The following is a 27,169-nucleotide window of genomic DNA, read 5'->3' as shown; positions in this document are numbered from 1 at the left end:
TATGTATAGAAAGAGAAAGAGAGAGAGAGATACAAAATAAAGAAGAATAATTTAGCCTATAAGCCAAGTGTCATCTTGAGAACTAGCCACTTGACATTTTGAAAATAAAAAGTTAATTTATAAATAATTAATTATTTCATATTTATTTTATATTGTGATAAAAAATAACTTAGATTTATTTATATTGGATGAAAAATATTAAGAGTTAAGGAACATTAATATTATAGATTTATTCAAATTTTTCATATTATGGTATATATAAATCAACTAAGTTTGACTAATACTGAATGAAAACTACAATTACGAAAAAAGAGATAATTATGTAATCAATTAAATATAAAATAATTACAGGAGATGTAGTGCACAAAAATAGAAAACTTTAAGTATTTACTTTTCAACAATTCTATATTAATCGGAATTAAAGCATAATATTTACATTTAAATGATTTATACTTGAGGTGTAGGTTAAGAATTATAAATTGCTAATAAAATTATTAATTTGTATTAATTTCCCTTTACAGATAGACTTTTTTCAACATGTTAGGTTATTCTATAAAACATTTACTATATTGTGTATAATATTACCATAAAAAAATAATTTATATGACATAAAATCTCTTTTTTACCTTAATAATGAATTTAAAAAAAATATAAAAGCAAACAATTTATAGTAAATTTCAATAAATATCGATTATTTCCTTTTTTTTAGCAAGAAATATTTTTGCTAATTCTACCTAAACAATTTATTACTAATTTATTGCTTAAAAATGGTAAATTGATTACAGATTATAATCTCAATTAATTCTCTTCCATGTAGGGCTCTTTTTCACAAGTAAAAAAACCTATTCATTTAAATAATAGCCTTTTGCATGACCAAATTATTTGATCAATTTATTTATTTTTACTTTGTTTAGATTTTTAAGTAATATTAATATGGAAAAGTTATTTCATATTTTATTTATCACATTAACTATATGAAAGTTATTAATTGATTAGCAGTCAAGTAACATATATGGTAAAATAATATTATAATTAAGAGTCATTTCTATATAAAAATCTCTATGTAAAATACTGTATATATGTGAATTCTAACTCCACAATATCAATCTATGAGAATGTCTGAAGAAGAAAGCATAAAAACAAGAACTCGCTCGACTAAGGAGGAGGATTTATTCAACTCTTAGTGTATTTCCACAGAAGAAAGAAAGGATCATTGTTGTGTACACATATGGTTCGATAGAGAATTAGTTTTGAACTTTTCGATTATTTTTCTCTGAGTACTAATCACTCACATACTCGCTATCATATTCTATAATGATTTAATTATTGTAATATAGTTTCTTCTGCAATTTGTAAAAAAAAAAAAGTTGATACTAGTTGCTTGAGGATATGTCTTTGTTTAATGATTACTTTTACTTAAATATTACTCGCACATCGTGCAGGTACTAATACTAGTTTTTATATAAATTTATATACAAGCATGTTTTAGTATATGCATTGTGTATAAAATATGAAAAAATGATACTAACTATTTTCTTAAATAATTATGAAACGGGTTTATAAACTGTTTTGTTTATTTTTTTTTATAGTTGGTTATATATGAATGCTTAGATATTCTTTTTATATGTATGGAATATGTATACAAATTATTTTACTTAATTTTTTCTTATACCAAATTATATACAAACACTATAGAGTGTTATATTCAATTTGGAGGATATACTTTAGATTATATATTGAATGAATTCAATTTATAAAGTGTTGGTTACATGTCACATTTGTATGGAACAGATATATAAATTGGTATCTATGAAATGTGATATTCAATTTAAGTGATATCAATTTATATATTTATTCTATCTTTGAATAAAGATTCTATATCATTTACTTATGTATTAAGTTAAGAAGAATAAAAACAACCCTCTTTCGTGTTGGAAAAATAGAATCAACATGAACTTAATTTTTATATATGGATTTATATTGATAATTTTTTTTGTATCTTTATGAACGTTAAAGACTGAAGTGCACAAATAAAAACAAAAAAAATGGGAAACTTTATTTTTGTAAGATGAAGGACATTTTTTACGGTAACTTTTTTTTTTTTTTTGGTAAAGAGGATATGCATTAAAACTTAAAAGAAACAGCCAGTCATAGTTAAATTACAACCCCCTGACGATTAGTCAGGATTCAAAAAGGAAATGTTTTCATTAGACTTAGAACTAATTTTCGTCTCAAAAAAAAGTTTCTGAGATGTCTGCCCAAACTATATGTTTCGCACACATCGGTGGAACTTCAAAAAAGGCTGTTTCGTTGAATGTGCATGTTCTTGCACCCTTCTTAGTTAAAGAATTTGCCACCCTATTCTGCTCTCTATATCAATGACTGACTTCCGGGTTCCTTAGCCTTCTAAGTCTTAACTTGCAGTCTAGAATCAAAGCATCATAGTGAAGGTTACCATTAGATAACATAGAGATAATTTCAGAGAGTCTACATTGATTTCAATGGCGAGAAAATTATTTACTTCAACCATTTTGATGCCTTCTATGAGGGCCATAAGTTCCATTATGTTATTGGTGGTGTTATGGAAGCTTCTGCTGAAGCCTATTACCCAGCCCCCCATTGGAAGATCTAACTACCCCACCTATTCCACCTTTCCCAAGATTCCCAAGGAAGGAACCATCAATATTGAGTTTGAAAGAATGATTGATTGGGGGTTCCATTTAATGTTTATAGTGTGAGTTTGGTGGTTGGAGTCATCCTTAGAAGTAAGAAGCTTATATTCTACTACTTGAGAATAGGCCTGGAGAAAGTTGGGATGGTTCTTCTTGTTGTTGAAAGTGTTAGAGTTTTTATTGTTCCAGATGGTCCAGAGGCAGAAGAGAATGATATCATGACAATCCAAGTAATTTTCAAAGCTTGAATGCTGGCAATTTTTCCAGACAGAGTACCAGTTTGAGGGGAGGAAGTTTGAGACAATGGGAAGATTGAGTTGATTGAACTTAAGGATAACTGGTGTCCAGAAATCTTTAAGGATAAGGAAATTAAAGAAGATATGAGTATTGTCTTCTTCATGGTGGTTGCAAATAGGGAATTTGGGATCAGCAATGACCCCTCGTTTGAGAAGGTTGAGGTTGCTGGGGAGTCTATCATACTAGCTCAACCAAAGGAAGGTTTTGATTTTTGGAGAGAGCCTTGTCTTCTAAATCCAATTGAAGTTCAGTTGAAGGTCATTCCCAGGGGTCTTAGCAATATGGTTGTAAGCACTCTTACTATAGAAAATGCCATTTCTGGTGATGTTCTAAATAGGCTCATAAGAATTAATTCTAGGATTGGGAATGATGGAGTTTGTAAAGATTGGATAATGTCATCAAGGATGACAACCGGGAGGTCATTGAAGCTCCAACACCCATTTTGCTAGAATCATATAGTTTGATATCCTGGGCATATTGAGGAAAGGGGCATGGATAATGGAGAGAAGTAGTTCATAATGGTGGATCCACCTATCATTCTACAATCATACCTTCTCTCCATTATGAATATTCTAGGAAGAGGCAGTCTTACAGATTCCCCAACCCTTATCGATATTCTTCTAAGTTTTGGAGCTAGTTGGTTTGTAAGACATGCCATTGAGACAGTATTTATTTTTGAGGATTCTATCCCAAAGGCTATTAGGCTACTTATAGAATCTCCAGTCTAGGCTGGTTGACATGGTGATGTTTCTGATGGAGGTTTTTTGAAGTCCTAGCCCCCTATTAGCCTTAGTGTCAGTCAGAGTTTGCCAGTTGATAAGGTACAATTTCTTTTTGTCTGGTGTGATGCCCCAGACAAAATCCCTCTAAATCTTATCAATTAGATTATGTAGTTTAGAAGGCAGCATGATGAATTGCATGACATGAGTCGGAATGCTGGCCAGGGAATATTTAGAGAGGGTAGTTCTGTCAGTCATATAAAGAAATTTTATTTTCCAACCAGTAAGCTTGGTTTTGAGGTTATTCATAATAAATTGGAAGTCCCTATTGCAATATTTTTGGTGAAAAATGAGTAAACCTAGTTATTTGCCAAAGGTCTCTCTTGCAGGGATGCCTAAGATGGAAGAAGGTCTAATTTTATCATCATGGGGACAGTTTTTAGAGAAGAGAACTTTGGATTTCAAGGGGTTAACCTTTTGACCAGAGTCGAGAGTGAAGCTTTTAAGAGTGTCTCTAATTATTTCGCAGTTCTTATTATTTTCCTCAGCATATAAAATGAGGTCATCAGCAAAAAAATGGTGGGAGATGTTAGAACCTTTTCTGCTGATGGATACGGGGTTCCAAGTGAGAATATCTACCTCATGGTCAATCCTTCTGGAAAAAAGTTCCATGCACATTATGAAGATGTAGGGTGAGATGAGGTCTCCTTTTTAAATTTCTCTTGTTGGGGTAAAGAAAGGGATTTTCTCACTATTAATAAGGTCAGAGATGGAGGAAGTAGAAATGCAAGACATAATGAGGTTGGCTAGATGAGAGGGAACATTAAAGAAGTGAAGGCTTTGCCTAATAAAGGACCATTCTGGTCTATCAAAGGCTTTTTTCAGGTCTATCTTATGAATCATGTTGGACTTTTTCTCCTTTATTTTCCTGAATTGGTTGATGACCTCTTGAACAATGATAGCATTGTCAGAGGTTCTTCTGTTGGGCATAAATCTTGATTGAGTGGGGCTAATCTGATTTAATAGGAAGGGTCTCAGTCTGTTAGCTATGATCTTGATAATAATTTTGTACTGAATGTTACACAGGCCTGTGGGTCTAAATTCCTTAGATAGTAGCATTGGAACACTTAGGAATAAGACAAAGATAGGTGGTGTTCACCCTGGGATCCATAGTAATCGATGTGAAGGTTTCTTTGGAAAAGGGGGTGGATCCCATCAGGTCCTAGAGCTTTATAGGGTTTGAAAGAAAAAACAACTTTCCTTATCTCTCCATCCGAAGGGGGATTGGCAAGAACAGGGTGATCCATATTTTTTATAGATCCATGAGAGGAGGGATTGTTTTGGCATCTAAGGGGGGAGAAAGATTGCTCAGTGGAGAAGAGGTTAGAGTAGAAATTGAAGATGGTAGTTTTGATGTCATCCGGAGAATGGCTTTAGTTCCCATTATCATCCTGAATGGCTCTAATCCTATTTCTTATCCTTCTGTTAATAGTCAAGGTATGGAAGAATCTAGTGTTAGAGTCTCCCTCAGTGAGCCAATTTATTTTGGATTTCATTCTCCAGAATTCTTGCTCATTTCTGGGGATGTTGCTAAAGTTTCCCTAAAGGGAAGCTTTAAGGGAGTAAAGAAGGAACTATGGGCATAATTTGAAGATTTTTAGTTGATAGTTAATCTTATTAGAATTCTGTTCTTCCTCTGGAAGATATTACCAAAGGTCTCTCTATTCCAAGCCTTAACAACCTATTCAAAGAAAGAGATGGCATCACAAAGAGAGAGAGAAGGAGAAAATAAATCCTTGACCAAGTCAAGAAAGGTGTGTTGAGAGCACCATATGAATTCCATCCTAAAAGGTATAAGGGATGAAAGGGGAATAACTTTGGAGAGAAATAAAGATAGGATAGTGGTGAGAGTAGGTTCTGAAGAGGTGAGTGATAGATGCTTCAGGGAATTGAGTGATCCAAGCATTATTATCAAGGTATCTATCTAGTATTTCTAGAATAATAGAGTTTCTATTCTTGTACCTTTTGTTGGTCCAAATAAATTACTACCTTTAAAGCCTAAGTTCACTAGAGCACAAAAATTAATACAGTCCCAGAAGCAAGCAACCCTATTATTATTAATGCAGTTTTCCCCAGATTTCTCAGAAGCTTTCAGAACTTCATTAAAGTCCCCCCTATGACCCAAGAATTATTGGGCATGTCTTAATAAAAGCAGCAAAGTTAGAGAGATTGTTCAATAAGCTTTTCCTTTCCTCAAATCGATTACTAACATATATAATACTTAAAAAATAGGGAGTAGAGAAGTCATTTACCTTGACAGGGACATGAATCACTTGAGGGATGATGGAAATATCAACGATGCTAAGAGCAAAGCTGTTCCACATAATCATAATACCACCTGAACTACCAGTGGTAGCAAAGTGAGTTTGGATATTAAAACTGAGGTCCTCAGTCAGGGATTTATAATCAAGGAGGGCTAAGAGAGAAGGGTTGCGCATTTAAACCATAGCCTTACAATGCTTTCTAAACTCAGGGTTGTTAGCCCCCTAGTATTCCATAGGATACAGTTCTTCATGATCATGGATATTTTTCTAGGTGGGTCTGTCATCACTTCCTTCCCCCTCATTTGTGTTGATGTTCCCTGAGAGAGGTGGGGCTCTTTTATCTTTTTTGTTATTAGGACAATTTTGGTCTTGTAGAAGATTTCCATTCCAGGGAGATGAAAATCCAAGTTGAACTTGTTGATTTCTAGTGGGATAGGGGGATTGAGCTCTCATCTCCTGGATCGAGAACCTACAGCGAACCCGAAGATAGTGGAACAACAAATAATAGCTTTTACCGAGAGGAAGAACAATAATGCAAATCACACTAAGCAGAAGCACCCAGGTACATCTTGTAATATGCAGAATATCAAGGTAAAGCTCTTTGATGCTGCAACAGGTAAGTTTTTAGAAATTAGGAAGTTCCAATACTCCTCATCTCCTGATTCCGGTGGGATGGGCAATGGATTTGTTTCCTCAAATTGATTTATAATTTCTGAAATGATTGGCTTTTCTCGCACAATCTCACTATAAGAGGGTTTAACTGGGTGGTCAACTGACATTTCGCACTTCTCTCCATCGGGTGGGACTGGTGGTTTTGGTGTGGTATCCTTGGAGGAGGTAGGGTGGCCGGTCATGGCATCCATATGAATTGAAGAGTAGGTAGGGAATTTTAGAGAGCAGTGGGTCTCTCTCTATGACATATGTTAATGGCAACTTTCAAATATATTCAGATTGAAATATGAAAAAGAGAGAAAAAAGCCTAAAAATGGTTAGTGGGGGGATAAGGATGATTGATATCTTTGATAACAATCAACTATTTTTAAGGGATGTTATTTCCATATATATAAAAGCTTTTTAATGTATTAATTTTTTAATTTTACTTTTTTTTATATTTTATTATAGTTTGTTTAAAAAATAATGTTATGCATTGCAAAACAATAAATATTGTTATGGGCAGTAATAATGAATCTAATATTATATATATGGGTCGTTTTCTTGTATTTGGAGTTGTTATTTAATTTATTTCTGAAGTTACTCACACAAGGAACGATTCAAATGTATACGTTTGAAATTATAAATTTGTATATGATTTCTGTGGTACATGACTGAACCGAATACAAAAATTGGCTGAAATTTCACTCATGCATGTTTGGATTTTTTTGTTCATCAAATTCAAGAATTCAACATGCAAAAATTTTACAAATAAGCTAAATTTGAAAAATAAGATTCATATATCACAAAGAAGAAATTCAATAATCAATTTATCAAAATAATAATAAATTTAACAAACTCATTTAGCACCCTTTAAATTTTCCTCATGCCTAAGTTTTAGTCATGCGTGACGTAACTGCATGTGTAAAATAGCTAAAATTTTAGCTCTGTGTACCTAAATTTTCTTACCCAAAAGAGAAAAGACATCATCCCCCGAACTTGTCGCCTTAACTCACTTTAGTACTTAAACTAAACTTCTATTTATTTACTCTCCTTAACATCTTTAAATTGAATTATTTTCACCCATCAAGACTAAATACCACTCTCACAATGGAGAGTGTGTTAAACTCGCCTACACATCAACACCACGTCGGAGCCACGTTATTGTCACATAAGAAATTACTATTTTTCTAAAAAAAAAAATTAATCCCCCACATATTATTTTTATATATTTTTTAAAAAAATAAAAAATATATATATATACTATTTTATTTATATAAATATATATATATATACATATTTATATATATATATATATATATATAATTATATACATACATATTTATTTATATATATAAAAAAAAAGTACCCCCACCCTCATTTTCTTTCTTCTTCACACCCACCCACCCACCCACCCCAACCCCTACCCTGCAATTAACGTAGCCCCCTTCCTCTTCCAGCACCCCACCCCCTGCCCCCCTCTTCCATCCTCCACCCCTGCACTCGTTTTTCTCTCTTTTTTTAGAGCACAGAAAATCATTCAAATTTTCTCATAAAATCAAAAGTTTCAATTTCTGCAAACAAATTTCAATTTTTGCAAATGCATTCCGTCAAACAAAGCTTACGAAATTCAAACCAAACATCCAAATTTAGTTACGAAATTCAAATTTTTGGATTAAACCAAACATCCAAATTTATCTTTATAAATTACGAATTTCATAATCCATAAAAATCAAGTTGCCACTTTAAATCAAAGCTTGCATCCAAGTCAAACATCCAAATTTGTTTGTTGATTCAAATCGAAACTTGCATCAACAATCAAATTTTTTATACACAGTTTTTTCTTATAAAATTGATGAAATGTAATAACAATGGAGATAGTGGGTTTGAAGAAGGAGAAAGGGGATTGTGTGGGGTAGGGGGTGAAGGTGTAAGAAAAAAAATAAAAAAAAGGGGTGCGGGGTGGGGGTAGGGGTAGAGGTGTAAGAAAAAAAAAATAAAGGGGTATGGGGGTGCGGGGATACAGGGGTGTAGGGGTGTGGGATGAGGGGTGGGTGGCAATGGAGAAGAAAGGGTGTGATTTGGATATATATGATAAGAAATGGTGTGATATATAGGAGAAGTTTGGTGTGATTTGGATATATAGATTATATAAAAGTGGGACCATTTAAAAAAAATAATTAAATCACGTATTTTTTTTTAAATGTTATGTCAGCATTAGGATTTAAATTAATTCACTTTATAGATGTTAAGGGGGCAAATAAACGATAGCTTAGTTTAAGTGTTAAAGTAAGTTGATGCGACAAGTTTAGGAGTGAAATGATGTCTTTTCTCTTCCCAAAAAAGAATACTCTTTTTTAAGAATTTTAGCAATATCCCATAGACGATAAATTTCATCTATCTATATATATATAATAAAGGAAGTTAGTCTAGCTTAAAAGTAAGACAAATGGCATCTTGAGAAGTACCACTTGAATTCTCACAACAAAAAACTTTCATTTTATAATAAAAAGCTATTTTATTGATTATTTAAATATTTAATAATTTTTACATTTCATATCTATATATAATAAAGGAAGATAGTCTAGCCTAAAATTAAGAAAAATGGCATCTTGAGAACTACCCATTTGAATTCTTACAACAAAAAACTATTATTTTATAATAAAAAACTATTTCGTTGATTATTTAAATATTTAATATTTTTTTATATTACATATTGTGGTAAAAAATAATTAAGATTGATTTTTATCGAATGAAACCTATTATGATTGTTCAGTTATTTCATTTTAAGATTACTAATTAATTACTTCTTAATATTTTGTATTTTATTGATTATTAATTTATTTAATTAATATTATTTCATATTGTGGTATAAACAATTAAGATTTATTTCTATTGGATGAAAAATCTATTATAATTTCATATTATTTCATTTGATATTATTTCATATCTATCTATATATATAATAAAGGAAGATAGTCTAGCCTAAAGTTAAGAGGCCGTTTGACCATAGAAATTATTCACTTTTTTCCGGAATTTTTTTTTCACTTTATAGGATTTGTGGTGTTTGGCCATAGATATTCCAAAAACAATTCCAAAATTATTTTCTGAAAAGTGAAAACAAAACTTTTTGTTGTTTTTACTTTTTTTCATTTCCAATTCCAACTTTTTATTATTATTATTACATATAACCCCAATTTTTTTTAATATTACACATAGCCCTTATTAATTATTCATATCCATAGCTAACAACCATACACAAATGCCAACTACTATTCGTACTTTTCTTTCACTGCATATTACACAGCTTAGTAACGACATATATCCATCGCCAACAACCACAAACAAATGCCAACTACTACTCGTACTTTTTTCCACGGTAAAAGTCTTCAAAATTGAAGACGACCTGTATATCGATTTAATTCTTCAACTACTTCTTTCTACTTTTGGCTATAAAAATCTGCAAAATTAAAGGTACTTTCAACTTCAACTTTTTTCGACTCAAATTTGGAGATTTTGAAGAAAGTTTTTACTTTCCTCAAAAAATTGAAATTGAGGTTACTTCTTTCGGCTCAATTTTGAGGTTCCTTCACATTTTTCCTCTTTCCTCAAAATTTGAAGACACTTTTAATCGGTTATTCTTGTTGTCAACACCAACAGCTTGCGTTAACTTATTTGACGGTACTCTTTTTGCTTGATTTGTTATCGAATTTTAGAATTTTCTATCCCTCGATTGAGATTTTTTTGTGTTTGGCTATGTGTTGATTATTTTTTCAGTTGCTTTTCAATTTTGTGATTTCAATTTTTTTGTTCAATCAACTTCTATCAGCTTGTTACAAATAATGATGTTACGATTATTTTTTAATAAAGTTCTGTTACGCAAATAAATCTTGAAGTTGATTTTAGAATATCAGACGAAAACTCTATGGCAGCACCTCCATTGGTTAACAGGGTAACATATAAATCCTAACTCATTTTATGATGTTCAAATTATATAAGCCATGTTTCAGTTATATGTTATTCGAAAATGAAGATTTTTATGTGTCCAATTATTTTTTTGTTATTATACAATAGAAACGTAAAAGAATGAGTAAACCACGTGGTTTAAATACCGACAAATGGACAGATGATGATACATCTATTCTGATCCATATCCTACATGATGATACAAGGAATTACAGATTTAATGGCTCTACCATTAATGCTCCATGTTGGAGAGAAATTATAAATGAGTTTTGGAGCAAATCCGGAAAGAAAGACATTTTTAATGAACAACAAATCAAGTCCAAACACAACAGAATAAGGATCGACAAAAAAAATTTCAAGGAGTTACTTTTAAATTGCTCTAGATATGGTTGGGATCCTGTCACTAACACAGTTACTTGTCCATCTGATATTTGGGCAGCGCATTTATCGATTAGTTAGCTAGATGAGTTAAAATATGTATGTTCTATTTATGTACATTGAACTAATATTTTCTTTTCTATATTGTACAACAAAAGAAAGAAAAAAATGTAAAGTTAAGCAAGTTTAGATAAAAAGGGATTGAACACTTTGAGCTGTTGCAAGAGATCTTTAGGAAATCATTTGCCACAGGAAAACACGTGGTTTATAGTACTGCTCCTGATTCCCTACAATAATCAAATAAACTTACTATAGTGGATAAAGAGCCTTTTTCTTGTGATGACGATCCTGATGGTATTGGGCCTATGCATGTCACAAGTAATGATACTAGACTGGATAGCATACTATGACTGATCCATCTATGACAACTGATGGTGGAACATCTATACGTCGTAAAAAGGGTCGTGCTACAACTATGGACAATATACATAAATCTCTTGAGGAACACTTGCAGTGGAAAAGAGAGCGAGCTAAAGCAAAAGAAAAAAGCAAGAACAGGCTCAAACAGAAAATTTTTTTGAGATAGATATCTACTCAGAGCAATTTGTCATTTCCCAATTACAATATCTCATGGATAAATTTGACATCGAGGACAAGCAATTTTCTCTAGTTGTGCCTCACTTGCATGACCCTAGCTTTAGGAAGATGTTTGTCCATATGGCTGAAAAATGGCAAATTCAGTGGATTAAAGGCTTAGAACAAATTTGAGAAACTAGTGGTTGTAATTGTTTGTGTTGTAGTCTATTGTGATAAGATGCTAACTTTTTATGGACATAATGCTTATCTACGCGTATCGATTCTCTATGAAAATTTCACTTTAAGTGCTCGATTTGTAGTAATGTCTCCATCTGATATTGAGTTTTATTTGATATTGTGTTCCTATAAACTATCTATTAAGTTGTATGGTCCAACACTATTGTATTAATATTGTGTTCTTTCACTATTTATAGGTTGTATGTAAGTGTTCAATGAAATATATAAGCATATCCAGCAATGACATCGAATATGACAGCGATATTAAAGATTGCATCTTATGCATTACAGTTTGTGATCAATGTGAACTTATTTCTCAAGAACATAGATTATTATCTCACACACTGCAACATACATCTAGGCTCGGTATGACATGGGTTATTGATCTTCTTCATGGGCATCACATGCATATGTATAACACAATATGTTTCTATCCTAAAACATTTTGTCAGCTAATCAACATGATAAAATAAAATAATCTGTTACCATCCAATGAACGAACATTACATGTTTCAATTGAGGAGTCTGTAGCTATTTTTCTTACTATTATTGCACGTAATGATAGTCAACGATCAACAAGTAAATATTTTCAACATTACCTCGAGACAATTAATCGGCATGTTAGAAGAGTCGCTAAAGCAATTATTCAATTGGCACCAATAATTATATGTCCAAAAATTATGTCGAACATACATCCAAAGATTCGGTAGAGTAGCTGTTTTTGGCCTTACTTTAAGGTAAAATTTAAATCTCTTTTTTGAAGGAGTTATCATGTTTGTTTAATTTTAACAGTTTTATGATCATGTTTGGTAGGATTGTTTTGGTGCAATTGATGGTACATATGTACAAGTGGAGATGCAAAAGGATAAGCAACAAGCATATCGTAACCGTAAGGGATTCACTTCATAAAATATCTTATGTGCATGTGATTTTGACATGCAGTTTACCTTTATTATAGTTGGATGGAAAAGTACTGGACATGATAGTAGAGTACTTGAGAATGCAATTGTTGATCCCAAGGTAAAATCTTCTTTTCCACCACATGGTATATATTATGATAGATAAATCTTACGTTATTATCTTCAATATAACTTGAAGTACATTAATTTTATTTAATTTATTATGATAGATAAATATTACGTTATTGATGTAGGTCTGCAGAACATGAAAGGGTTTTTAGCGCCATACAAAGGAATACGGTATCATTTGTAAGACTACAAAGGGAGGGAAAAAGAGCCTAAAAATGGCAAAGAGATGTTCAATTATAGACATTCATCTCTACGCAATGTGATTGAGAGAATATTTGAAGCATCAAAAAGTTGATTTAGAATATTACGACAAGGCATGAACAATTATGATATAAAAACTCAAGTTAGGATTGTAATTACTTGTGCCTTCTTGCAAAACTTTTTGTGGGAACATCAAAGCAGTGATGGAATATTTACAAATTATGAAGATGATGATACAGCTGTTGACGAACCCAGTGAACAACTGACTGGGGTAACCAATATTGCTTCGTCTTCTCATACAGCTGATAGAGAAATGCATTCCCAATGAGATAAAATTGTTCACACAATGTGGGAAGATTATATTAAAGAGTAACTTAAATAGTATTGGATGAATTTTCGTATGAAGTTCCTTAACCGTTATCTCCTAATGGGTGATCTACTAATTAAAGAGTAGCAACTGCCTTTTGATGGTTACTTCCCCTTATTTTATAATTAAATCTTTTTATGAAACTATTTTAGCGGGCATGGAGTTAAAGAAATGAATGAGTAGTTGTTTCATTATATAAAGAAAAATAGTTGTTGTTTCATTATATGGTGGTGAAAACATATGCATGTTGCTTAATACTATAGTATGTTTTTCAATGGTGGCCAATATCTTGTGACTTGATATCTCAACAGGAAGAGACATCAGGATTTCTTAGATTAAACAAAGTCATGAGTATTCACAGGTGAGATTTTTTCTTAAACTTTTGTTTTTTTTTCTTTTCAATGTTTTGATGCCAATTGGGGGGGGGGGGGGGGGAGGGGTTCTGGATGGACAGTTCATTGTATGATGTGCTTTTTGACATGTTTCAGATATGGCTATATAACTTGTGCTATTGGTATGGTAAAAATTTTCATTGTTTCAGAAGGAATTGATACACTAGTCTTCAACTTTAGTCTACAAGATAGAAGGGCTTTTGTTGTATTAGTTTTCACTTGTAAACTATTTGCATCCTTTTTACTAAATTGAAGATTCTTATTCTAGCTCTTTATACTATTTACTGGTGAAGGTTTTATGAAACTCTCATCCTATTGAGTTTGCTTCGTACTTCCATTACTGTCATTCGTTAATATTTGATCATCGTTCTAATTATGGATTCTTTAAACACCTCTTTCGTGAACTTTTTACCCGTCAAGGTATGTGTAATGTTAAGCTTCATCAAGTCCTTAGATGATATCATGGTTTTTATAAATATCCTACTGGTTGATGTATTGATTTCTGTATGCAGAAGTTTATTTGATTCTTCATCTTTGTGTTAAGCAGCTGCTGTTGCTTCTGCAAGTTAAGCACATGATGGTGATGGTGATGGTAGTGATGATAGTGGTGCTGAACTTGGAACTTCTGGTGCATCACTCTTGCTTAGCCCAGAGTTGTCTTTGCAGCATTTTGCTTTCCTGGAACTATAGGTTGAGGAGAAAAATTATTTCCATGTTGCACTAGTTGAAATGCGAAAAAGGGATGGGCATTGACTGTAGGTTTTTTTATTGTTTTGTCAATTAATATGTCTGGTTTGATGAAAAACTATTTTTCGAGGAGCCCATGTCATTGTTGTTACTACTTCCATTTGAGTTCTGAGTAGGGGTACTACTTGACTTCTATTGCAAGTTATGCATTGATTCTGTTTTTACAACTTTGGAGCTATTATTAACTGGTGAGAAGCTACCCACATTTCCAATTGGTTTGGTTATCAGATAATATATAGCCACTGTAGTGATGTGGTGTCTAGCCTACAAGAGATAGTGTATGCAATTCAAGCTAAATGAGATATGCTTCTGTTATGTTATTTAACACTCTGACAATTTTTGTAGAGAAATTCATCGATCAAATTGTTACCACAAAAGAAGAGAAAAAGCACATTGCCAGACTAGGACAAGCACGTTCATGCTAATTTTTAGCATTATTCAGATAGCAATGTCGCAAATATCAGATTTTTACAACATGGTATGGTTGTCTGTTGTTGCAGCATTAATGTTATTTTGTTACTCTTTTATTGGATTGAGCCTTGAATTTTCTAAAGTGATTGGTAAAGCTTGGACAGTTATCTTTCTCTTCGTTTCTTATCTCTCATCTCACCTTTCAAGAAAGTATTTCTTTTGAAGAATCTATGTATTTTGATCAGTAGACTTGATGTTCGATCTGAATATAACAAGAGTATCAAGGAAGCATTATGGGAATACCAACATAGAGTGATTCTCAGAAGATATAGTTAGTTTTCCAGGTACTTGGTAACATTGCTTTTGCCTAGCCTTATTCGGTTATTGTCCTCGAGATACAGGTAGTATGTAATGATATTCCACAAGTTTTACGCCTAATGTATACTAGTCTTAACTTTTGGAATTTCTTATTACATCATAGCGAGATATTAATGGATCTTGCTCTTATAATTTATCCTGATACTAGATCATTGAATATTAATTTACATAGCAGACGCCGACTTATTTAGGACATGCATTCCTCTAGTTAGAATAGTTGCACTAATAGTATCTTAGAGATTGCTGATGTTTCTCCTAATATTAATTTTTTATGGAGTAAAGAATATACTAAAATCATCTTCACCAGAAAACTAGACCATGAAGAAGGCGTCAATGACCGCAATAGTTATCACCACTTTCTTTTATCTATGCCTTAGTTGTTTCGGCTATGCAGCCTTTGGAAATGACACACCAGGGAATCTCTTGACAGGTTTCAATGAGACATTTTGGCTTGTTGACTTTGCCAATGTCTGCGTTGTCCTTCATCTAGTTGAAGGGTATTAGGTAATACTAAAATTTGAGTGATTTTCTTTCACCAATCACCCTTTACTTGGTTTATGAAAATTATAACTTCACCATAAACAAAATACTTGTTTAATTTCCATAGGTATTCAGCCAGACAGTATTTGCATTTCTAAAAAAATGGGCAACTCAAAAGTACCCTGAGAATAGATTCATGAATAAGTTCTACGCCAACAAACTCCCGGTGTTGCCATCTTTCTAGTTAAACCTCTTCCGTTATGTTTTCATATTCTATATGTTATATCTACAACAACAATCGCAATGGCATTTCCTTATTTCAATCAAGTGTTAGGAATCTTGGGAGCATTGATCTTTTGGCCTACGACCGTATATGTCCCAGTGGAAATGTATGTGCAAAGGAAAATTAGAGCTTGGTCAGTAAAATGGCTACTTCTTGAAGGAAAATTCGTGGTCTGTTTGATTGTATCTGTACTGGGCTTTATTGGATCAATTGAAGGAATAGTTACTACTAAATTAGCTTAGCATGTAGAACTTTCTACTTTGATTCTCAATAATGTTTTTAGCAAATATTTTAGTAATATTTTTAATCTAAAAGACAGGTATATTTTCATTATTTGTGTATATTGTTAGAGACTTTTATCAGCAACAACAAATAGGGTCTGGTGCTACACACTTTTAGTAATGGGACAAATTAGCTTGTTTCATGCCATTCTTGAAATGTGATTTACAAATCTCATTTAGTTAGTGTGAATGAATTCCCTCGGCCCTACCTGGCTCCGTCCTTCTTCAGTGTTAGTATTGTCCTCCGAGTCTGATGATGACATATTGTACAAGCTAACATACATTTGACGGCCTTGATTTTTCAAGTTCATATAAGAAAGCTTAGGACCCCATCCATCATCAATGTGAAATTCTTTCTATTCATGAGTATAATTAGTTGTTATTCTCGAATCTCCTCTTTTTGGTTGTTTTCTTATAATATTTTTGAAGTATTAACGTACTGTTGAAAGAAAATGATTGAAAGCTCAAATAGTTTTGTAGGTAAAAGAAGCCAAACACTAATTTAACTTCTATCAATCTTGAAAGAAATGTGAGTGGTATTTCCACGGATCTTTTCATAGCCTTGATTCAGATAAAGCGTACTTCGTGTTGAGCATTAGTTGTTTACTACGTTTCTTGAGAGTTTACTTGAGATAGTCTGATAGGTGAGCTTGTCATAAGGTAATTTCTTGAGACATTAAAGCCCTTTGCTCGTATTTGAATCTTCATCTTCAGATTTGTTAATTGGAACTTTAGCAATGCCTTAATCAATTGAAAAATAAAATTTAAATCAATAGATAAATTAATTGGGAAATTTTGATAGTTTTTAAAAGTTTGCAGCATAAAATTATATTTAAAAAAGACTTTTCAAAAGTCTAAAAACATCTTTCAAAAACACATGGCAAACACAACTCCAACTCCAACTTCAATTTTAACTTCAGTTTTTTTTACTTTTTATGGCCAAACGCCTACTAAGACAAATGACATCTTGAGAACTATCCACTTGAATTCTTACAACAAAAAACTATCATTTTAGAAAAAAAAAACTATTTTATTGATTATTTAAATATTTAATATTTTTTTATATTTCATATTGTGGTAAGAAAAAATAAAGATTGATTTTTATTGGATAAAAACTACTATGATTGTTCAGTTATTTCATATTAAGATTACTAATTAATTACATCTTATTATTTTGTGTTTTACCAATTATTTATTTATTTAACTAATATTTTTTCATATAGCGGTATAAACAATTAAGATTCACTTCTATTGGATGAAAACTATTATCATTTCATATTATTTCATATCTTCTATATATATAATAAAGGAAGATAGTCTAGCCTAAAATTAAGACAAATGGCATCTTGAGAACTACCCGCTTGAATTCTCACCACAAATAACTATAATTTTATAACAAAAATTTATTTTATTGATTATTTAAATATTTAATAATTTTTATATTTCATATCTATATATATAAATATAATAAAGGAAGATGGTCTAGCCTAAAATTAAGACAAATGACATCTTGAGAACTATCCACTTAAATTCTTCAATAAAAAACTATCATTTCACAACTACAAGCTATTTTGTTGATTATTTAAATATTTAATATTTTTTATGTTTCATATCTACATATATATTAATGGAAGATAGTCTAGCCTAAAATTAAGACAAATGACATTTTGAGAACTACCCACTTGAATTTTTAATATAAAAAATTATCATTTTATAACTAAAAGCTATTTTATTTATTATTTAAATATTTCATATTTAAAAAAAAACAATTAAGATTGATTTCTATTGGATGAAAACTATTATGATTGTCCAATCATTTCATATTAAGATTACTAATTAATTACTTCTTATTATTTTTATATTTTATTAATTATTTATTTATTTCATATTATTTCATATTGTGGAATAAAAAATTAAGATTCATTTCTATTGGATTAATACTATTATAATTTCATATTATTTCATTTGGTATTATTTCATATCTATCTATATATAGTAAAGCAAAATAGTCTAGCTTAAAATTAAGATAAATGACATCTTGAGAACTACCCGCTTGAATTCTTAAAATCAAAAACTATAATTTTATAATAAAAAGCTATTTTATTGATTATTTAAATATTTAATAATTTTTTATATTTATATTGTGATAAAAAAATAATTAAGATTGATTTCTATTGGATGAAAACTATTATGATTGTTCAGTTATTTCATATTAAGATTACCAATTAATTACTTCTTATTTTTTTTGTGTTTTACTATTTATTTATTTATTAATTAATCTTATTTCATATTGGGGTATAAACAATTAAGATTGATATTATTATGATTTCATATTATTTCATTTGATATTATTTCATATCTTCCGTATATATAATAAAGGAAGATAGTCTAGCCTAAAATTAAAACAAATGGCCTCTTGAGAACTACCCACTTGGTTCTTACAATAAAAAACTATCATTTTATAACAAAAAGTTTTTTTATTGATTATTTAAATATTTAATATTTTTTTATATTTCATATTGTGGTGAAAAAAAAAATAAGATTGATTTCTATTGGATGAAAACTATTATGATTGTTCAGTTATTTCATATTAAGATTACTAATTAATTACTTCTTATTACTTTGTGTTTTATTTATTCTTTATTTATTTAATTAATATTATTTCATATTCTGGCATAAATAATTAAGATTCATTTCTATTGGATGAAAACTATTATGATTTTATATTATTTCATTTCTATATATATAATAAAGAAAGATAGTCTAGCATAAAATTAAGACAAATGACATCTTGAGAACCACCCACTTGAATTCTTACAAAAAAAGCTATCATTTTATAATAAAAAACTATTTTATTGATTATTTATTTAATATTTTTTATATTTCATATTCTAGTAAAAAATAATTAAGATTTATTTTATTTGATGAAAACTATTATGATTTTTTATTTATTTCATATTAAGATTACTGATTAATTACTTCTTATTATTTTGTGTTTTATTGATTACTTATTTATTTAATTAATATTATTTATATTGTGGTATAAACAATTAAGATTCATTTCTATTGGATGAAAACTATTATGATTTCATATTATTTCATTTGATATTACTTCATATTGTGGTAAAAATCAATTAAGATTCATTACTATTGGATGAAAACTATTATGATAGTTCAATTATTTCATACTAAGAATAGTAATTAATTATTCATATTGTTCTATGTTTTGTAGATTATTTATTTATTCAATTTTATTTCATATTTCATATTTTTGTAAAAAAAAAAATGGTTGTTCAATTATTTTATATTAAGAAATTAGTAATTAATTACTTCATATTATGCTATGTTTTGTAGATTATTTATTTATTTTAATATTATTTCATACTTTATATTGTGGTAAGAAAAAACAATTGAGATTGGCTTCTATGGGATTAGCATAATTAAAATTTATTTCTATTGGATGAAAATTATTATGATTGTTCAATTATTTCATATTTTGCTGATTGTTTAATTATTTCATATAAAAAATAATTAAGATTGACTCACATTATAAATATAGACTAGTAAGATATTCTCTTATTGATTGATGGAACTTCAAAAGAAAACATAATATAATTACTCTTAATTAAGTAAAAAGAATTCTACTTTTACAATTTAATCCATTTTCCACACTTTGTGTTCCATAATTACTCAATTTTTAACAATTTACCATTCAACAATATAGATTCCACAAGATCAAATGTTTATTAGATTGCTGTGGTAACTAAATGCTAATATTTTTTTTTATGTCTATGCTAATCATTATAAGGATTCAATCTTAATTGTTTATACCACAATATGAAATAATATTAAATAAATAAATAATAAAATATAAAATAATATCATCATCCACTTGAATTAAATTTTAATAGTGTTCATCCCATAGAAGTCAATACCTTTTTAAAATTGATCAAATTCTTTCTGAATTTAAGTCAATATTCATGATTTAATTTAAATTGCATAAATCAAGATGATAGAGCAATCAATTAGCAACTGAAAGACATATTTGGAAAAATAAATATTTGAATTGAGATAAAATCTTTTAATTTGAATGAAAAGATGTAAAATTTTGAATTCAAATAAAACAAAAATTGAATTTTGATTGAATTGATAGGTAATGCTTAGAATTAATCATATAATATTTTTTCTAAGTTAAGACAATTATTAATTAATGTTTTATAAAAATATGAAACACAACTAATTGTAGTATATTCAGCAGGTATAATCAAATCAATTATTTTCTTTTCTTGCATGTTCCTTTCTACGTAGAGAAAATATGTGCATTGAGAATAAAATTTTACATTTGACTTGTAAGATAAATATCTTCTAAATTAACTCTTAAGCTGCTCCATATTTGTCATATATTTTTCTTCCTTACTTGATCCCCTCAAATGATACATTTTATAAAACTTTTACAAGGACTTACTTTAACATTCACTTTTCTTTATGTTTTATGTAGGTTCTACAGCTTTGCATAGAAAAAAGCTAGAAGAAATAAAGTCGGGGGTATTGTTTGAATTTTTTTTTTTTGTGTGTATGTGTGTCCTAAATATTTTAAAATATATGAAATATTTGTTCTAACTTCTGACATAAATAACCTCTCTCAATTCAAGCAATTACATTAAGATAGCTTCTTCTTTTTTGTTTCAAAAGTGACAAATACAAACACTAGCAGGTAAGTTAGTATTTTTTGGGTACAAATATACAGTTTGCTTGTGTAAGTAATTTATATGTTCTTATTAATGATTTTAGCCTTCTCTTTGTTTTCGTTTTTATTTTGCATCTTTGTTTTTGATTACTTCAATTTTTTGAATATTTATATATTGCTTTTCAAAAGTAAATTTATTTTTCTTTCAAAATTTTACAGTTGTTAATGCAGATGATCCCACTAAGACCATAAACAAGGAATTACGTTATTGACAAATTTTAGTGTGTTGAAATTCAATAAATTTTATTATTTTTTGTCTATATATTCAATATTTTTTATTTTTTTAATCAAGTTTTAATATTTTTTTAAGAAAATGAAAAATATCAATCATTAATTTGTGGGAGAAAATTTTAAAAACTATCATAATTGTTATTCATATTTGTGTAAAGAAAAAAAGATTTGCTTTTTTGGGTTACACTTTGATTTTCATTTATTAAAATTTGTCTAATATTTTTCTTAATTGTATATGATAACATTGACTTGGTAAGATCAATTTATCAAACTGTAATAGGCAATAAATGGAGAAAAAAATAAATTTTATATGATTTCTTTTTTTTGACGTATTGATTTTCTTATAAATTATTTAAAATGAGTTATATCGCATATTAGTTGATAACTACATATATCAGTATCATCTTTGTATATCCGAAAACCCTAACTTCTTATGTTTTCATTTTCAAATTTGATAAGAAGTTGTACTTGTGATAACATTGGATTACATTTTAATTTGTAATATGATAGAATTTTGACATTTATTAAATTGGTAAGAACAACATACATTGCCAAAACAAATAGTATCTTCTTATCAAGTCAATGTTATCATAATGAAATAGCATCTTCTTAAAATTTCACAAATAGTATCTTCAATACTAAAATTTCACAAATAGTATCTTCTTATCGACAAAAATATACATACCAATATCAAGAAGCTAAGTTGATACCATAAATATCAAAACATTTAAAAAACATTTAAAATATAAATCATCAATCAAGTTAAATTACACGACATAAGTTGGAAATAAAAGTAAAAGATAAGAAATCTAGAGTTATTTCATTATTGAAATTCAAAATTTCATGGCGAAAACAAAAAAAAAAAATAGGTATTCAGTGATTAATTAGTAAAAAATCATATCATGAGTAATTAATAATGTAAAAATAATAAAAAAAAGAAATTAAAGTTCTTAAGGAATAATGCAATTCATTGTTCTCATTTGGGAACTAAAATTAAGACGACAATTAATAATTTATTAAAGTTATATGATTCAAAGTACTCAATTAGCCTATTATAATATGATATAATTAATATTTTTTAATATTATTCGCGCATCGCACGGATATTAATACTAGTATATCATAAAGAGTAGAACTCATTCTTCAATTAATCAAACCAACATAAATCTAAAAAAAAAAAACATATAGAACCCTCTAAATTTTTTCATGTATACGCATATGTTTAGTATTGACTAAAAATTTAGAACCCTCTTAATTTTTTCATGTATACACATATGTTTAGTATTGACTAAAAATTTTTCATACATGTTTGCACTTCTGTCATATCCGATTGAAGTGCTTGTAAAAATTAGCTAATCCAGTCATATGTGTCTGGATTATAAATAAGATGCCCATAAAATACTTTATCATGTTCCTTTCATAATTGGACTTCTTTTATATTCCAGTGAATTAATATAAAACAACTTTCATAACTCTCAACTGTTCAACTGTTTAGTACCTAATTACATCTTATTCCCACTCTTTTGATAATTACATAAAATTCTGAATTTTAATTTTTGGATACATTACTGAGGCTCAGATGCATATCCTTCCTGATATATAAGCATCGGTACATAACTTTTATGTATTAATATCTCAGAGATACATTCAGATACATAAGTCTTATGTATCAGTAGCGCAAAAATCTGTTTGATACATGATTTTGTCAAATTCTCAACCAAAGACATTTTTTTTTTATGTATTTGTAACCTAATAGTCAGTAAGATACATAGCTTTTGTACATTTGATGGAGGGCCGCATGGTGTACTTCATGTCCTTTTCAATCAGATACATCATTCTTATGTATCTTCAAACTCTCTTAACAGATACACCATTCTTATGTATCTCCATTAACATCATCATCTTCAACCTCCATTAACGAATCTACAAAATCCCTTCGTACTCCATCCAACTTCTGTTGTCTTTGTCTCAGGCCACCATCGCTAGTAGACCCTCACTGCGAGACACCAAATAGACTCCAACTAAGTCTCTTACACCACTGCACTTCTATACCCTCATCCCGCTCTATCCCAACGTTGCATCACTAGCGAAATTCCATCAAGAAACACAATCTTCAGCCAACTTGCCCTTCTAAACTCCCAAAATACTCAATCGGAAAAATAATTAAATTCCATCACTCATCAGTGACCCTATTTGGTTTGTACACTTGAAAAGTAGAGATTCACTTCTTTAAAAGGGTTTGAAACAAGTGTGATTCATCAGTTGGGAGTTCATCGTTGAATTTGTCCGATCGAAAGAAGAAAAAAGTAAATTGGATTTGAAATTTGGAAGCAGATGTGATGCTTCAGACGATTTGGAGAGACAAATTAAAGTATGAGATTTTTGTAATTATTTTAAGGCATTGGAATTTTAGGTAATAATAATAATCTAAGGTGTGGTATTATATAATTTTTCCTTAATATAAATGCCCAAACCGAAGTAGACAAAGAGGAGAAGTAATGACCAATGTTATGCTCAGAATCGAGAGATACCCTCAACTAGGGCTATTCAAAATCAATCAGTAACTGATAATTCAATCAAAAAATTAATGTATTAACTTACTAGTAATAGGTTATCAAATAATAGTTGGTTAATGGATTAGAATTTCATAGTTAATGGCTTATCAGTGTTCATATGGATTATTCAATTTCTTATCGAATAAATCGTTAAATCATTAAGAATTACCATATTTATATCTTTATACTTAGATATATATAAAGTGTCTTTCATAAACCTAAAAATTGAAACCTCATTTATTATTCTATTCACTTCTTAGCTTAGGAAATAACAACCCATTTCTTATTATCTCAAACTGTCAAGTGCAGTCAATCTACATTCTTAACTCAAAAGACAGATTATTTTTGGTAACATGAAGAATCACAATAGAAATAAAGTAATCCCAATGTGTCTTTCACAAAGTTTGATATAACACCGATAAATTTTAAATCATAATAAAGTTTTGATTTAGGCTGACCTAATGTAATGACCCTCTAAGTCATTTTCTTTGTTTCCACATATTTTTGGCATTTCATGTATTTCTATAGTGTTTACAGATCATTTATGACTTATCGAGACCGTCAGTTTGATTTTTAGGTAGTTCATTTAGGTATTAAGCTCATATTCCTATTTTGAAGCTTATGAAGTTGAGAACTTTATCTCGAACTAAAACTAGCCTCAGATGAGAATCCCTACAACACCATTAGCTTCAAAATATGAATTTTAGGCTAGGAAAACCTTTGATCTAATTCTCGAGGCTTTCGAGATTGTTTTGAGAGATTAAGTGGATTTAGTAAAATAGGAAACTATGGGTATGGGGCCTACTTTTATTACAACAACCTTGAATGGAAATTTTAGTGGTTCAATTGAAATTGTAATGTCAAATTTGGTTGGGTAGAATAGTTTATTTATTCACATACAGTTCCAAATGTATCTTAAGTCTTCAATCAGAGTCCCTCAGGACTTAATAAAATTTCTAGTATCTGGTGCAATCGCTAAAGTGGTGTAAGAGTGGCTTTAGTACTAAAGTGGTGTAGGAGTGGCTTTTGTGGTGGTCTCTTTAGTGACCTTTTGTTGCTTTAGTGATACTTGGCTACCTGGCTATGAACTGCTTTAGCAATACACTTTTTCTTAAGCGGAACATCACTTAAGCGACTAGTATTCTATTTTAGCAGCATCTCACCTTTTCTGCATTCGCCTTTTTAGCGACTGAGTGGTTACTTAATAGGTCACTACTAGAGTTTAAACCTTCATCTTTCCCTAATTTTTCTTTATTTTCTAGGGTTTTTACTTCATTCGAAAAGATTGAGGGTGTGGGAAATTGTGAGGACTCGTCCATTGAGGCTAAGGTAAGCTAATCCAACGCCTCTGGATCGTTTCACATTGTTTACAACGTTAAATTCCATCCTTTTTCCTTATGAATTCCTAGACATCAAGTCTTTAATTCCCTAACTTTGTAGGCTGATTTGAGACCCAATTTGCGCTCCATTGTGCTCTAATTTTGAGCATACATTTCCTACAATTTGAAGAACGTCATAACAGATCTAATTTTGGGATTCTATTAGCAGGCCCTATGGGCCTATTTTTTTATCATATTTTAGGCTCAGAGTCTCTATGTTGCAATATAGGAATCATTTTACTCATGTTAACATGCAGATTATGTTTTTCATAGCGTGACATTAATCTGAGATTCTAGAGCAAAGGGGAGTGATTCATGGACGGTTTGAGATTGTGGTTCAACTACAAGGTAGACTATGGTCTACCCTTTTCTATGAGATTGTGTATTGTATAAATTTCATGCAATGTGGAGATTATAAGATAGAATTATACCTAGTAGTATTATACCTAGTAATATTATAACTTAACCAACTTTATACCCTTGTATCATATTTTTATGGATTACGGTGTTAATATCTTGTTAATATATATGTTGTGGGGTTGAGGTCGTGGTTACGATACCAGATAGACACAGGTTAGTTCTTTGTCCATTGATAGGGCGTGGTTCTAGTTAATAGATGCTTAGACACTTTTATCTATATTATTTGGATATAGGTGATGGCATGCATAAATTTAGGCACATTTATACCTATTTAAGGGTATGATTTTAACTAAAACCTTGATTTTACTATTTTTTTCTAAACAGGAATTTATTCCCACTTTTAACTCTAAAACTGATTCTTCTAAAATGAAAGTCGTATCACCCTTATAATTGCACTATGATATTTTAAACTAAACTTACTACTTTGGAAACTTAGACTGACGCTGCTTCTAGTTCATTTCTTGATCCACTCTTTTTACCACTACTTACTCACCTCAGTCGAGGGAGATTCTGACCCTTTCTATATTATTATACTACTTTAGTCCCGAATTTAATCTGGAGTAGTAAATATTTAGTATCGATTCAAGTTAGATCACTGCTTTTACTCTTATTTCCCTTGAGTAATGCATGAAGTGGTTTAGATATGGATTATGGAAGTCCTGATTTGGCATCACGCAGTCTATACGGATATCCCAAATCTCTTATAGTCCTTTTCATCAGATAAGCCGTAGTATCAGAGAAGAATGGTCAATACAGGTCCTGTTATTGTAAGCTACTGGGATACAGGAGGTGTTACACTTGGTATGTTGTGACACTTAATTAGTTAATGGTACTGGATTATCCTTGCATTCATTCATCAATATGCATTGCCTATCACCAGTATAATTGTTTGGCATTTGTATCTATCGATCTTACGGGGGACTGTATAGGTACAATTTATGGTTATTATTTGTTGGGTGTTTTCTTGTATCTTTAGAGATTATGAGGACTCAGTTATGTTATTTTTTGTTTAGACTAGCCGATTAGATTACTATTGTCTTGATATCATTATATAATTCATGAAAGATTATGGATTGGTACTCGAGATTGCAGGTACACTTTTGAGTTTCTTTTATTTTCATTATATTGAGTTTTATTATTAGTAGATTATTTCATGAATGCCCTCACTTAGTTAGAGGCCATGGTTATGCTAGATTTGGTTCCCTTCTTGACATCATAATCCTTTTGAGATTTAGGCTGTTGGGTCAGTTTTCTCTGGTTAGCACTTTTAGGTTTAGCTAATCTTATGTTATGTGACCGATTTCCTCCATATAATATTATATATATACCTTTTCTTATATTACTATTATATATCTTTTCCTTTGTACTTATATTATACATTGTATAATTCTGCCTTCACCGTAATAGCATAGGATGACTAGCTACATATGGCATTGTGCTTTCATTCCT

General features: G+C 30.1%; 1 pseudogene; it reads left to right on the top strand.

Moving 5' to 3' along the window:
• The first annotated feature begins 12,060 nt into the window (after positions 1-12,060).
• Positions 12,061-16,349, top strand: LOC107849227 (annotated as a pseudogene).
• Positions 16,350-27,169: the final 10,820 nt, after the last annotated feature.

This window comes from Capsicum annuum, chromosome 12 (assembly GCF_002878395.1).
Source record: "Capsicum annuum cultivar UCD-10X-F1 chromosome 12, UCD10Xv1.1, whole genome shotgun sequence".
Lineage (NCBI taxonomy): Eukaryota > Viridiplantae > Streptophyta > Magnoliopsida > Solanales > Solanaceae > Capsicum > Capsicum annuum.
This window is presented reverse-complemented; position numbering and strand designations above follow the sequence as displayed.